Here is a 12,924-nt window from a genome sequence, read left to right on the forward strand (position 1 = left end):
AGTCAGCTGAAAATCCAACTCTTGATTTTGGCTCAGGTCATGATCTCAGGGTTGTGGGATCAAGCCCCGTGTTGGGCTCCATGCTCAGTGTTGTTGAGTCAGCTTGGGATTCACTCTCTCCCTCTCCCTCTGCCTGCTGTTCCCCCAGCTCGTGCTCTCTCTCAATATTTTAAAAATTAAAAAAAATAATAAAATTAGTCTCATGATGTTTAAACTGTTTACAAAGTTTTTGCCTAAATTTACTGTTTTGTTCCCTAAGTGACAAATTTATGCTTAACTATGTACTTCTGCAAAGATCATGGCAAATAATGCACCTCAGTCTTGCCAAAAGAAGATTAATTTCCATTCTCAATCTCCTCTTTCTTAAACACTTCAGAGACCCAGCTAATGGAGAGTAAATGTGAACTGGGGCGCCTGGGTGGCTCAGTAGGTTAAGCATCTGCCTTCGGCTCACATCATGATCTCAGGGTCCTGGGATTAAGCCTCATATCTGGCTTCCTGCTCAGCAGGGAGTCTGCTTTTTTTTTTTTTCCTTTCTCCCCACCCCCGGCCCCTCCCCACTGCTTGTTCTTTCTCAAATAAATAAAATCTTTAAAAAAAAAAAAAAGAACTGCCCATGATAAAGGCTCTTTTGATAGTCCTTCAACAGCAGTGGGCTCTTGGATAATCAGTGTTTACTTTTAAAAAACTTGAACTCGTTTTTTGTACAGAGTACAATCAGATATTTGTATGTTTCTAGTTACTAACATTCAGAGTAACATAAACAGTTAACTTGCAGTGGCATGAATTTGCTGATGTACAATCAGTAGAGGCAAAAATCACCTCCCAATAAGTGACCTACCTAACTTGATAAAAGAGGTATGAGTGATACTTGTAATTGAACTTGACATGCTTGAGACAAAATGTGCTAGTTCCCAGCCACTATTCTAGGGCTCTAATTCATCTTTATTTCCCTAAACTCTTTCTTCCTAAAGTAGTATTAACTGCCTCCACCTCTACCACTTTCAATAGGACACTCCAAAGAGCAGTCCCTCTCAAAAATCTGGCTCCTCTCTCTCTCACCAACCCTTACTGAACCTCCTCTTTTAAAAACTTAATTAAAACCTCATCTGTGGGGGTGCCTGGACGGCTTAGTCGGTTGAGCGTTTGCCTTTGGCTCAGGTCATGATCTCGGAGTCCTAGGATCAAGCCCCATGTTGGGCTCCCTGCTCAGTGGGGAGTCGGCTTCTCCCTCTCCCTCTGCCCCTCCACCTGCTCCTTCTCTCTCTTGCACACTCTCTAATAAATAAAATCTTAAAAAAAAAAAAAAAAAACACCTCATCTGTGGCCCTGGGTATTTTGTTTACCCTCTGAGCATCATTTTTAAAAGGAAATAAATCAGTCAAGGTCAGTACAAACTTTCAAAACCCAAAGAATTTTTCTTCAGTTTTCATCATCTTCTACCACCGAAATAAATGAAAATGCTGACCATTTCTTTATTCTAAAACTTTTTTCTTGCTTCCACTTTCTACCTCTGACTACCTTTTCTCAGCTGTCACTTAAGTTTCCCTTTCTTCTGCCCATTTTTTTTTTAAAGATTTTATTTATTCATGAGAGACAGAAAGGCAGAAAGAGAAGCAGGCTCCCTGCGGAGTAGGGAGCCTGATACAGGACTCAATCCCAGGGCCCTGGGATCATGACCTGAGCTGAAGGCAGATGCCTAACCACTGAGCCACCCAGGCGCCCCTCTTCTGCCCATTCTTTAAGTTCTACCCTGTTCCTCTTCTTTTTCCACTTTTCCCTGGCTCTTATTAGCTCACACACTTATGACTTTTTTTTCTTTTGGTATGCTGATGATACTCATAGCTCTATCTCTCCTCTCTAAATCCATATGGGTATTTTTGTTACGTTTTTCTTTTTTTTTAAGACAGGGAGGAGGGTGAGGGGAGGGGCAGGTAGAGGGAGAAGAGAATCTCAAGCAGGCTCCATGCCCAGCATGAAGCCCAACGCGGGGCTTGATCTCACAATCCTGAGATCATGACCTGAGCTGAAATCAAGAGCGGAACACTCAATCGACTGAACCACCCAGGCACCCCTGTGTTTTCCTTTCTATTTAGTATTAAGTGTCTGACATGTGCCAGGCACTCTGTATAATGTTACGGTGAGGAGCAATAGGTAGTCTTTTACCTAGGATAGGCTTACAGTGGTACAGAAAATGGGACAGATGAACAGGTAATTATAATATAGTGCTTGGTATAACAGAGGTATGCAAAGGATGTATACACAGGATAGCTCTGCTACATGTGTTCATGACCATCTCAAAATCAATTCCATGTAAACCTCTTGTCAGTCACACAAGCATATTCCTTCTTCCTCATAGGTTCCCTATCCTGGTTAACAACCACTGATCCAAGACAGAGACGTCAAAAAAGTCCTTGACTCATTTTCTCTTTCTCCCTGGAACACTAATGGATTTTAGTTCCAAAACATACCCCAATCTTATTCCTTCTTTGCCATCCTTCATGTCACAGACTTGTGAGTACTTCATTCTCTTTCAACTTAGCTAAAACATAAGTCTCCTTTTCTAGACCCTCTCTAGTCATTATCAAAGTCCTGCGGCTAATATCTAAAATTTAGATGTGATCATATATCCCACCCCTTCCTCAAAACCTTTGACTGCTCCTGACTGAAAATAGAATAAAATTCAAACTCTCTGTATCATTACTCTTCAAAATATGGAGACAATCTATCATTCTAGTCTCATCTCCTTCTATCAAACCATACCAGAAATGCACCAAAATTGTCATGCATTTTTATGCTTTCAAGCCTTTGCTCACATTGTTTGCTAATCTAGGAATATGTCTTCATTTCCCCACATAGTCCTTCTCCCTCACCAGCAATCTTATGGTACAATCAAATCTCCAAACTCCCCCTTTCCCTTCTGCAATATTCATTATTTCTCTCTAGGGCTCCTAAGGCTTTTGTTTGCTTTTTAATTCTATCACAAAATTATAGCATTTATCACACAGTAAAATATCATACCTCTTCCCTGCTCCACTGTATTGGTTGATCATTCATTCCAGAAACAATTACTAAGTACAAATCACTATAGTAAATGCTGGGAAAACAACGAGCACAGATAGTTCCTGCGAACTATTTGTGGACTGGGATCTTGGATTTTATTCATATTATCTTTATATCCTTGTTTACTAGCAGCACTAAATAATTTTGGTTGAATAATACTCTTTAGACAGTGTTTAACTGGTAGGAGGACAAATGACAAATCGGCTATACTACATGCATGTGACTTGGGGATATGAATATGGATGGCAACTAGAATAAAGAGACTCAAAAAGAACTACCTTTGAGTGTGCCTCCCTGACTCTTCGTTAAGTTCACAACTATCAAGCTCAAAACTAGTTAGCATCGAGTCAGAAAATATACCTTGGATTCCCTTTGGACCAAAACACTCTCTTACCACTTCCTTCCTAATACCCATCATTTTTGTTGCTCAACCAGTGAGCAAATGAGTACAGCTTTAGGGAATCTTAAGGGGGATACTTAAGTCATCTTGCTAAATATAAAGAGATAATAATTATTAGTTCCTACTGCCAATTATATGGGCCAACATGGTACTAAAAAGCTTTATATGCATTATTTCTAATATTCACACAAACTTTGACAGATAGATATTGACTTCATATGACAAACAAACTGAGGCTTAGACCGGTTCAATAGCTTAAGTTCACAGATAAAACTGTAGGTGCCTCTGTCCTTTTCTGGAATGCTTCTCCTTGGTGTCCTTATCTCCATTCTCCCCCCATTCTAATCCACTTTTTGTTAGATACCAGTTGTATCCGTCTAAAACACAGACAAGATTACACTCTATTCAGAAAAAGACAAAACAGGAAGGAAGAGAATCAAGTCTCAAAGATGCTGTAACAGGCCAATTCCTCTCGGTTTGTAACCCTTTAAAATTAAACAGTGTACAAAGAAGTTTTTTTTTTTTAATAACACTATATTAATCTCAGCTTTTTCTTTTTTCCTTGGCTCAGATGTTTGTTTCCCTGCACTGGTTTTCACATGAATTTCTCACAGCCTAGCCCTGGGAAGGGTGGAACAAATCTAACAAAACTCAATGGAAAATCATCCCTTCTTTATAAAAATAAATTCCTTTCCACCACTACTAATTGCTAAACAATAGATGTGTCTTTGTTGAAGTCTAACACTGAATTTGGAGGCTGTTTCTTTGAATTATTCTAGTGAGCTAAGAGAACCATATTAATTTAAGCCTTCTGAATAATTTCAGCTTCGCTTAAAAAACCAGAAACAAAAGAAAACAAAACAATCGTCTTGGGCCTACAGCACTTAAAAGCAAGAAAAACCAGCTTCTCTAAAAGTCATCATCAGGCAAATTTTAACCTGCAATGCCTGTGACAATTTACTTCAACTATAAAGTGATTCTTTTAGTTCAATTCCAGATAAACTAAAAAGGATAACTTTTAGGAATATAAAAATTTGTAAGATAGAAGGATTTACTTTAATTTTTAAAAAAGATTTTAAAGTTTTAATCTTGTTAAATTGTGGTTAAATATACATTACTATTTTAGCCAATTTTAAGTGTAGTTTTGTGGCATTGAGTACATTCACACTACTGTGCAACTCTCACCACTATCGACCTCTAGAACTCATCTTCCCCAACTGAAATTTCGTATCCATTAAACACTAACTCCAATTCCTCCAGGCAACCAACACACTATTAATACTTTCTCTATGAATTTGACTATTCCAGGTACTTCATAAAAGTAGGGGAATCACACAATATTTGTCCTTTTGTGGCTGGCTTATTTCATTTGGTATAATGTCTTCAAAGTTCACCTGTGTTATAGCATGTGTCTGAATTTCCTCTTTAAGGCCGAGTAATATTCTATGGAATATATGTACTAAATTTTGTTTATCCATTCATTGGACAATACAAATTGTTTTTTCTTAAAGATTTATTGAGGGGGGGCATGTAGGGCTCCATCCCAAAACCCTGAGATCATGACTGAGTCGAAATCAAGAGTAAGATGCCCAACCGACTGAGCCACCCAGGTGACCTGGTTAATACAAGTTTTTAAAGCCCGACTGTAACATTATATGATCTTTAGGGTAAAACTCACAAAATTAGTAAAGGGCCCAAAGAAGACAACTAGTATTTCCAGAGTTACTTCTCACTTTGTCATAATAAAGCTTTATTAAAGTTAACAGTCTGGTACAATATTAAAAAAATGAGCTCCTTGGTCCTTCTGGATGTGACTTAACCAATGTCGTAGCTTCAGTTTTCTCATATGTGAAATGAATGAACATTTTCTATTCTTTTGTGATTGGGAGGAATCAGAAGGGGGGGGATGCGAGGTGCTGTCCAATTCTAATCCATGATGTAAGCATTAGTTCCATTTCCGCAAATGAAGAAACAGAGTCTCAAGAGAGAGTAGTAGCTTACCTTCAGTCATATAGTAAGTACAGGACTTAGGATATCTATGTATTTCTGATTCCAATGTTCACACTCACTCCCCTATATCTTGAAGAGTACAAGAGGTAAGAAGAGGGGAAGAAATGCACATAAAACAGTTCATTTAACTCTGAGCTGATTATTTGAATGCAGTACTGTTGACAGCTAAAAATAAATAAATAAGTAAACCATGTAGGTGATTTCTCCATGTTCTTGTGGATATTTCAGGAAACACTAATTTTTTTCCAGAACTCAAGGTATGATGACTTTATGCCACCTCAACACAGTATCTCCAAAACTAAATATTTAAATTATTTGGATGCCATTTCTACACTAGAAACCTACCTCTAGGAACAATGAAAGTTAGCTCATTCACAAAGTCAGATTATATGTCTGACCTCCCTAGTACAGATTTGAAAAAAATGTTTTTTCTTTTTCTGGAACAGATTCCTAAAGCATAATGATTTAGTGTTTTGTAAATCTAAAAATATGAATATTTTTTAAAATTTATTTGAGAGAGAGTGACAGAGATAGCGAGAGAGTGCATAAGCAGGGAGGAGAGGGAGAAGCAGGCTCCCACTGAGCAGGAAGCCCAAGCAGGGAGCCTGACATGGGGCTCGATCCCAGGACCCTGGGATCACACCCCAAGCCAAAGGCAGATGCCCAATCGTCTGAGCCACCAAGGCACCCCTAAAAATATGAATATTTTTAAGCAACACAGGATTGTCCAAAGACTCTCCCTCATTTTAGGAAATTAGTCAATATAGTTCCTTCTCATCCACAGTGAAGAAAATGAATCTATTCCACTTAGAATATCAACCTGTCTATACTTCAGTATGAAATGTTTACATTATTCATTTCTCCTTAAAATATGTGAATTTAATGCCAAACAAGCAAATTATCTGATAGATGACCAAAGCCTAAGATGAATACAGAAAATATGGCTTCTCTTTTGTATAACCCTCCCCCCCCCTTTTTTTAAAGATTTTATTTGAAAGAGAGAACACAAGTGGTGGGGAAGGGCAGGGCAGAGGGAGAAGCAGGCTCCCCGCTGAGCAGGAAGCCTGACTTGGGACTGGATCCCAGGACCCTGAGATCAGGACCAGAGTTGAAGGCAAATGCCCAACGAACTGAGTCACCCAGGCACCCCCTTTTCTATAACCTCTTTTTTATTTTCAGGGAAAAGTGTGTAGGCAAACCACAAATGTTTGGCAGATCCACACCTGTTTTCTGCACCTTCTGATATAAGGTGGTCAGAATTACACAAGGGTGGTGGGACATGGGACAAGTGTGTTGAATAGGGGACGGGCAAACAATAAACATTTCTTACACATCTTGGAATAGGCACTGTGTGAGAATATTAAAAAAAGTACAAATACTAAGTTCCACAGATGTTTTTAAACCTCTGAAAAGATTGTTTCTCACAACCAAAAGCAAAAAATTAAGGAGATTTGTTCCTGCTTAGGGAATAATTTTGTAAAGAAATATTAGCTTTTTAGGGGCGCCTGGGTGGTTCAGTCATTTAAGCGTCTGCCTTTGGCTCAGGTCATGATCCCAGGGTCCTGGGATTCAGCCCCACATCGGGCTCCCTGCTCCACGGGAAGCCTGATTCTCCCTCCCCCACTCCCCCTACTTGCTGTTTTTGCGTTCGACATCTCTCTCTGTCAAATAAAATCTTCAAAAAAAAAAAAAGAAAAAAAGAAATATTAGCTTTTGAGGTTAGAGAGATTTCAGATTTTTCTTCAATTCACAGAGAATTCAACAGGTTAACTATGATAAGGATATAACCATTTCTCTTCTATAGATGTATCAGAGGTCTATTCATAGAAAATCGTGTGTTACAGAAGAGATTTACATGACATGTTCCTACTCTTACATTGCCAGAATCCGTTTATCAGCATACTTCAAGGGTGTAAAAGAGTTTATTACCTCTACAATAAAAATATTAAAATGATTAACTCATGGCTCTCCCCAGTATTATACAAATGCCCATTTAATCCAGTTTAGCCTTGCATGCTGTCTCTTAATACCCATGATGATATTTAAGATATGCTCCCAAAGAAAGATTCTGCATATCAATTCCTTTTTCTGATACAAGGGGCATCTTCAAAAAAAGGAAAACAAGATTATAACCACAGGTTGTTGGTTTTAATTACCAAAATATATAAATAAGGGAACATATAATAAATTTTATATATCATATATAAAATAATTTAATGTATATTTATAATTTTGTATAATATAAATATTACATATGAAATATAAAATTTTATATATTTATACGTTTATGTAATATATTTTGTATACATATAATATATATAAAAATTTTTATATATGAATTTTACATATATAAAATAAATTTTTTAAATAGTCAAATTGTTAAGCTTTACAGTTAATAACATTTTGTTAAAGTTATCACAGGCACTAGTTTGCTAATGTACCTAAAGAAATAACAGATTTTAGCACGGAGAAAACTGTATTCCCACAAAGATTAATGGATTCCGAGGAGTGGTGATTTATAACATAAAAAGCTGATGCAACCTTAATTGGAGATATGTAACAACCATGCATGAACTCTATGAGAGATGTGGACCTCCCAATCTGGCAGCACAGCCATACAATTAAGAAGATACACCTAATGCTTTAGAGGCATGGTCATATATACTATTTAATACCAGGTATAAACTTAAAAATAAGAGCTTTAGTTTTACTATTTAGCGATCCACAAAAAAAGGAATTTGGGGGGAAAGTCAGGCCTGATAAAACTCTACTATGCTGGAAAGAACAATCTTCAAAAGAGTCTCTCTGATCTACCTCAGAGATACTGGTTGCTTTGAAAAGAGGGAAACTTCCAGGCTAAATTAGTGTTCGTCGTTACTTGCAGACTGCCATATTTGTTCACTTTTTGTATAGGAAGAGAAACAAGCCTGTTAGCGTCAACAAGAGTGGTTATAAGTTTAAATGTATATCCAGTGTTGTTTTCTAAAGAATCAAGATCTCTCAGAAACACAGAACAGGAGGTGGGGGGCGTGGGGGATGGACCAGGTAACCAATTTATGTAAAAAAGAAACAGCTTTTAAGTTGATACCCACTGACTTTGAGTCCTTGGCCTTGGATTTTCTTTGGGATCTAACTATGGAAAACCAATAGAACCAGGCAGTTGCATACAAAGCACCCAAATGTCAGCCAAACCCTTCTTTATGTATGTTGGTTAAATCAGCACTTCTTCGATATTTGAGTTCTAACTCCATGAAAGATTATTTATGAGTTCACTTATTCCACATGCTTGAGAAATCTAATCATACCTGAGTATACTGAAAACTACAAAGATATTATGGGTAGCCTATGTCAGAACCTCAGCACACCACTGTCTGTAGACACTCAACAGTAGCACTGATTTAAACTAATTATTTTCTGAAGCCTGTACTCAATGATCACTTGTTAAAACAATTACTGTGAAATGATGAGACCTTCAAAGTAGGTTACACATTAGCTGGAAACGTGCTCAATAACAATGACTTCTTAAAAAGAATGTGGGCTGTAAAGTTTAGCTGGAAATGTATGCAAAAAAGGAAAATGACTTCTAAAGAATCTGGGCTGTAAAGTTGAGATATATTTGGAGAAACTCATGTCTCTTCATGTAGATAATGTGCACAATACACTTCAATATGTAATGTAAAAGGTAGGAAACAGGTGTCTTCACTTTTATAGTGTCCCACTAAATTACCATTTAACCCAAATTAAGCATGTGTAAACTGCTAATAAAATACTATGCTAATAAGACCAAAATGCATAGTTGGTAGATTAACTATCCAAACATATACCTTAACACCAATGACATAAGTTAATCACTGTAAACTGAGTTATAAGATTGAAACAATGAAAAGAAGTGCACTACAACATAGCAGTAGTTCAATTTTAATTAGTAATTTGAGTTAATTTGTATTCAAGCTACATGTGAATTTTAAATGTTACTAGTAAATACAAATCAATCATGGATGCAAATATAATGCAATGTGAGGTCTATAAAGAACATAACGCTCTCCCATATTCATTTTCAGTTTCTGTAAGTAAACTCTACTTAAAAACCTTCAATATATATAAAATAGCACCCTATACATGTTGAATTGAGGCCAACAGGTCCTTCGTTTAAAAAAAGTTAAATGTGTACTTCCTTGGCATTTAAGCTTTTTTCCAACTTTTCTAACATCAGTTTAATGTGATAAACACAGTGCAATTCACCCTCCATTGTTTTCTTTTTAAATAAACAAAGCAGCTGGAAACACACTTACTACACTATTCCAGTCACATGTACGTGAACACAGGTGTTTATATGGCTGAAAAAATATCAAATGGTGAAAACCTGCCCCTGACAGTTTTCCCCCCAACTAATAAAAACCACAAAAGCCAAAAGATTTCAAATTCAAGTTGGAACACGATTTTAAACTAACGAAGCACTAGTAGCATGATCACTTAACACGGTCTTCTAGGACATTTGCTTCCAGGATAAAGTAATCCCCGAGAAAGCTTAAATACGGAGATGCCTGTAAAAACAGGTGCAGATGCTAACAGTCATTAGAAACATTAGGGACCAAAGTAGTACTAGGCAATGGACAGCGAACTATTGCAAGTCTGGGATTATCCTCTGGCTCAACACCAACCCTGAAGGTTGCTGAGACTCAAGACACAGCAATGAGGTATTGGGAGCAGAGACTTAAAAGACATGGGGAGAGCGAGACACTAACTGCAGGTGGGGAAAATGAGACAGAAAGATCACTACAAGCTGGCAGGCCAGCACTAAAAGAAAGCAAGTCTTTCAAATTTGGCGCAGCCCAGGAAGCTAGTTTGAGGCCCAAGCCAGCTGAAGTCACAAATACAGGCCCAGGTGGCAATGGGGAGAAACTGAGGCCAGATTCCCAAATAGGACCTGGCCCCAAACATGAAAGTCAAGAGACAATCCGGCTTTGCCTGGGGGTCAGAGGGACTGCCGCAAGCGCAGGACTCGGTAGACAGACACCCACCCAGACAGGGGGAACCGGTTTGGGCAGGGGCTGAGAGCGCGTTCCCGCCTGCGCATGCGCCCTCTCCCCTCCGCCACAGCTCCCCCTCCCCCCAATCACGGCTCCCCTCAGAACCCGGCTCGTCGAGGGAGGTGAGCGCAGTCTGGCCGGCCCAGCCCCGCGGGATAAAAACACAGCCTGGCCCCGAGCAAGGGCTGTCACAGGATCCCCCGGGCCTTGATGGATAGGAGGGTGGGAGGAGGAGGAGGGGAAACGCGGCCCTACCCGACCCGCCGTCTCCTCCTCCGCCGCCCGCCGTTCGCCGTCCGGGAGGCTCCGCCGCCTGGGCCTCCCCAGCCGCCCTGCCCCCGCCCTCCCCGCCCCCTACTCACGTGAGAGTAGCTTCTTCCGCCCTCCGCCCCGCCTCCCACCCTATTTTTATAGGCCTGCTGCTAAGCCGAGCAGCCCCATTGGCCCAACAACAGGCGGCGAGGGCGTACTTCCTTTCCTCGAAGCTCCACCTGGGCTTTTACCCCGCCACGGGAGTCGGCGCCTGCGCCGAGTCTGCACTCTTGAAGGTGGGGAGTAGCGCCGTGCTCTGTGTTTAGACTTGGACCGGCACTGGCTCTGGACTGCCTCAGAGACTGGAAGCAGGATGGCAGCGGAATCAGGCTAACCAGCACCTGTTACGCCTAAAAGGAGGTACACATGCAAAGACCACTGGTGCTACAGCAAGAAATCTCACCTTTCACGTTCAAGTACTATTTCAAAAGCAGCCCTTACCAGCGTTACTCAACTCACCTGGCCTTTATCGAAGGCGTGCATTATGATAGGTCTTTTTATGGGTATCTCCTTGGCTTTACCACAAACCTGTTAGAATGTTCGATTTTTCTCATTTTATAAAGGAGTCCAACCTAAGTAACAGTTCAATCCAAAAGTCGAACACTTTTGACGCAAGTCCAAGGACCATTGGCTGCGACACAGCTGCCTTGAGGTACTTGAGACACACAGAACAGATCAGAAATAGCTTGTTTCAGAGTGTTAGACCCAAAGATGGGGCTGGGATTTTATTTTAAAATCATTCAAAAGTGGGGCACCTGGCTGGCTCAGTCCTGGAGTATGCGACTCGATCTCGGGGTTGTGAGCTCAAGCCCCACGTTGCGGTATAGAGGTTACTTAAAAATAAAATCTTAAATCATTCAGAAGTGATATATAGAGCAAAAGCAATGAGATTTAAAGTCCTGAATGAATTTACAACGTGGTTGGTAACAGAAACAATGGCTACTAAAGGTGCTAATAAGTCATGATAATTTATAATTCTACAGCCTATCCCTTACTCTTCACCTTTCTTTATTCAAATAGCCGATGCTCTTTTCCTAGTGAATGAGCCATGTAATGTTTTCCTGTGCATAATGTATCCAAATCAACCAGAGAAAACACAAAAATGTGCTCTGTTGCAGTCCTTTATGTGACTTTTCTACTATTACAATAGACTTGGCTGCACTCCCACAGGAAAATAGCTTTGTTCCTTTTCTCCTTATACAGTTATATAATAATACACACCCATTTTAAAGTAGTAGTATCAAATAATAGATGCAATATTATGAAATCCCCTGATATCCTGATGCACTTTTAATGTTTTGGTGACTATACATTCATGTATTCTTTGATTCATATGTATACACCAAATATGTATGTAAATCTTAACATAAATTTTTTAAATAAAATTTTATTACAGATTCAATACAGTATGCCTTGGAGAACAGAAAACAGAGACAAGCTACAATAAAAAATAAAACATCACATTCCCACCACCAATGTTAATACCATGATGTATATCCCTCTTTGTGTGCCAACATATTGTTTTTTAAAATGAGATCACATGGTTTAGCAATCTGCTTTATTCAATTAACAATATCTACTTTACCATTTCAGTATATTTTCCTCACATCTAATTCCTAGATCACATCCAATTTTCCATCAACCTAAAAGTATTTTTACAGTTGGCTTTCCCAAATCAGTAATATTTCAATTAAGTTTTCCTCTCATCTATTATCTACTATAATCAAATATTCTGTTGATTGAAATATATATTTTTTAAAGCTAGTTTTCCTAAATCAGTATCCAATCCAGGACCACACACTACATCTGGTTGTTCTATCCGTTAAGTATTTTTTACTCTAGCACTTAAGAAAAATACTAAGATACTGGCTTACTGAAGAAATCAGGCCACTTGAAGTGCAAACTTTCCCACTCTCTGGATCTGAATGATTGCTTCCCCAAGCGGTTACTGAATTTGTTCCTTTAGACCTGGTATTTCCTGGAAACTGGAAGTTCTATTTCAAGGCTCAATAGATTAATGTGGTAAGTTGGAGCCAGAATGGGAAAATCCATGAATGCTAAAATTAAAAAAAGGAAATTCAATCTATACACCCATGGGTGCCCTCAGAG

The 12,924-nt window shown here is 39.0% G+C and overlaps 1 protein-coding gene across 2 annotated transcripts in view; it reads right to left on the reverse strand.

Moving 5' to 3' along the window:
* RABGAP1 (RAB GTPase activating protein 1) overlaps nt 1–12,924 on the reverse strand; it is a 156,864-nt gene that overhangs the window by 137,917 nt on the left and 6,023 nt on the right. The window contains exon 1 of one of the 2 annotated variants that reach the window (XM_027614631.2): nt 10,759–10,831. The exons of the other annotated variant lie outside the window; for it this stretch is intronic. The gene's annotated coding sequence lies outside the window, so the exon portion shown is untranslated. Of the gene's footprint in view, nt 1–10,758; nt 10,832–12,924 lie in introns of those variants that run through there. 2 annotated transcript variants of the gene reach the window in all.

This window comes from Zalophus californianus, chromosome 13 (genome assembly GCF_009762305.2).
Source record: "Zalophus californianus isolate mZalCal1 chromosome 13, mZalCal1.pri.v2, whole genome shotgun sequence".
In the NCBI taxonomy this organism is placed as follows: Eukaryota; Metazoa; Chordata; class Mammalia; order Carnivora; family Otariidae; genus Zalophus; species Zalophus californianus.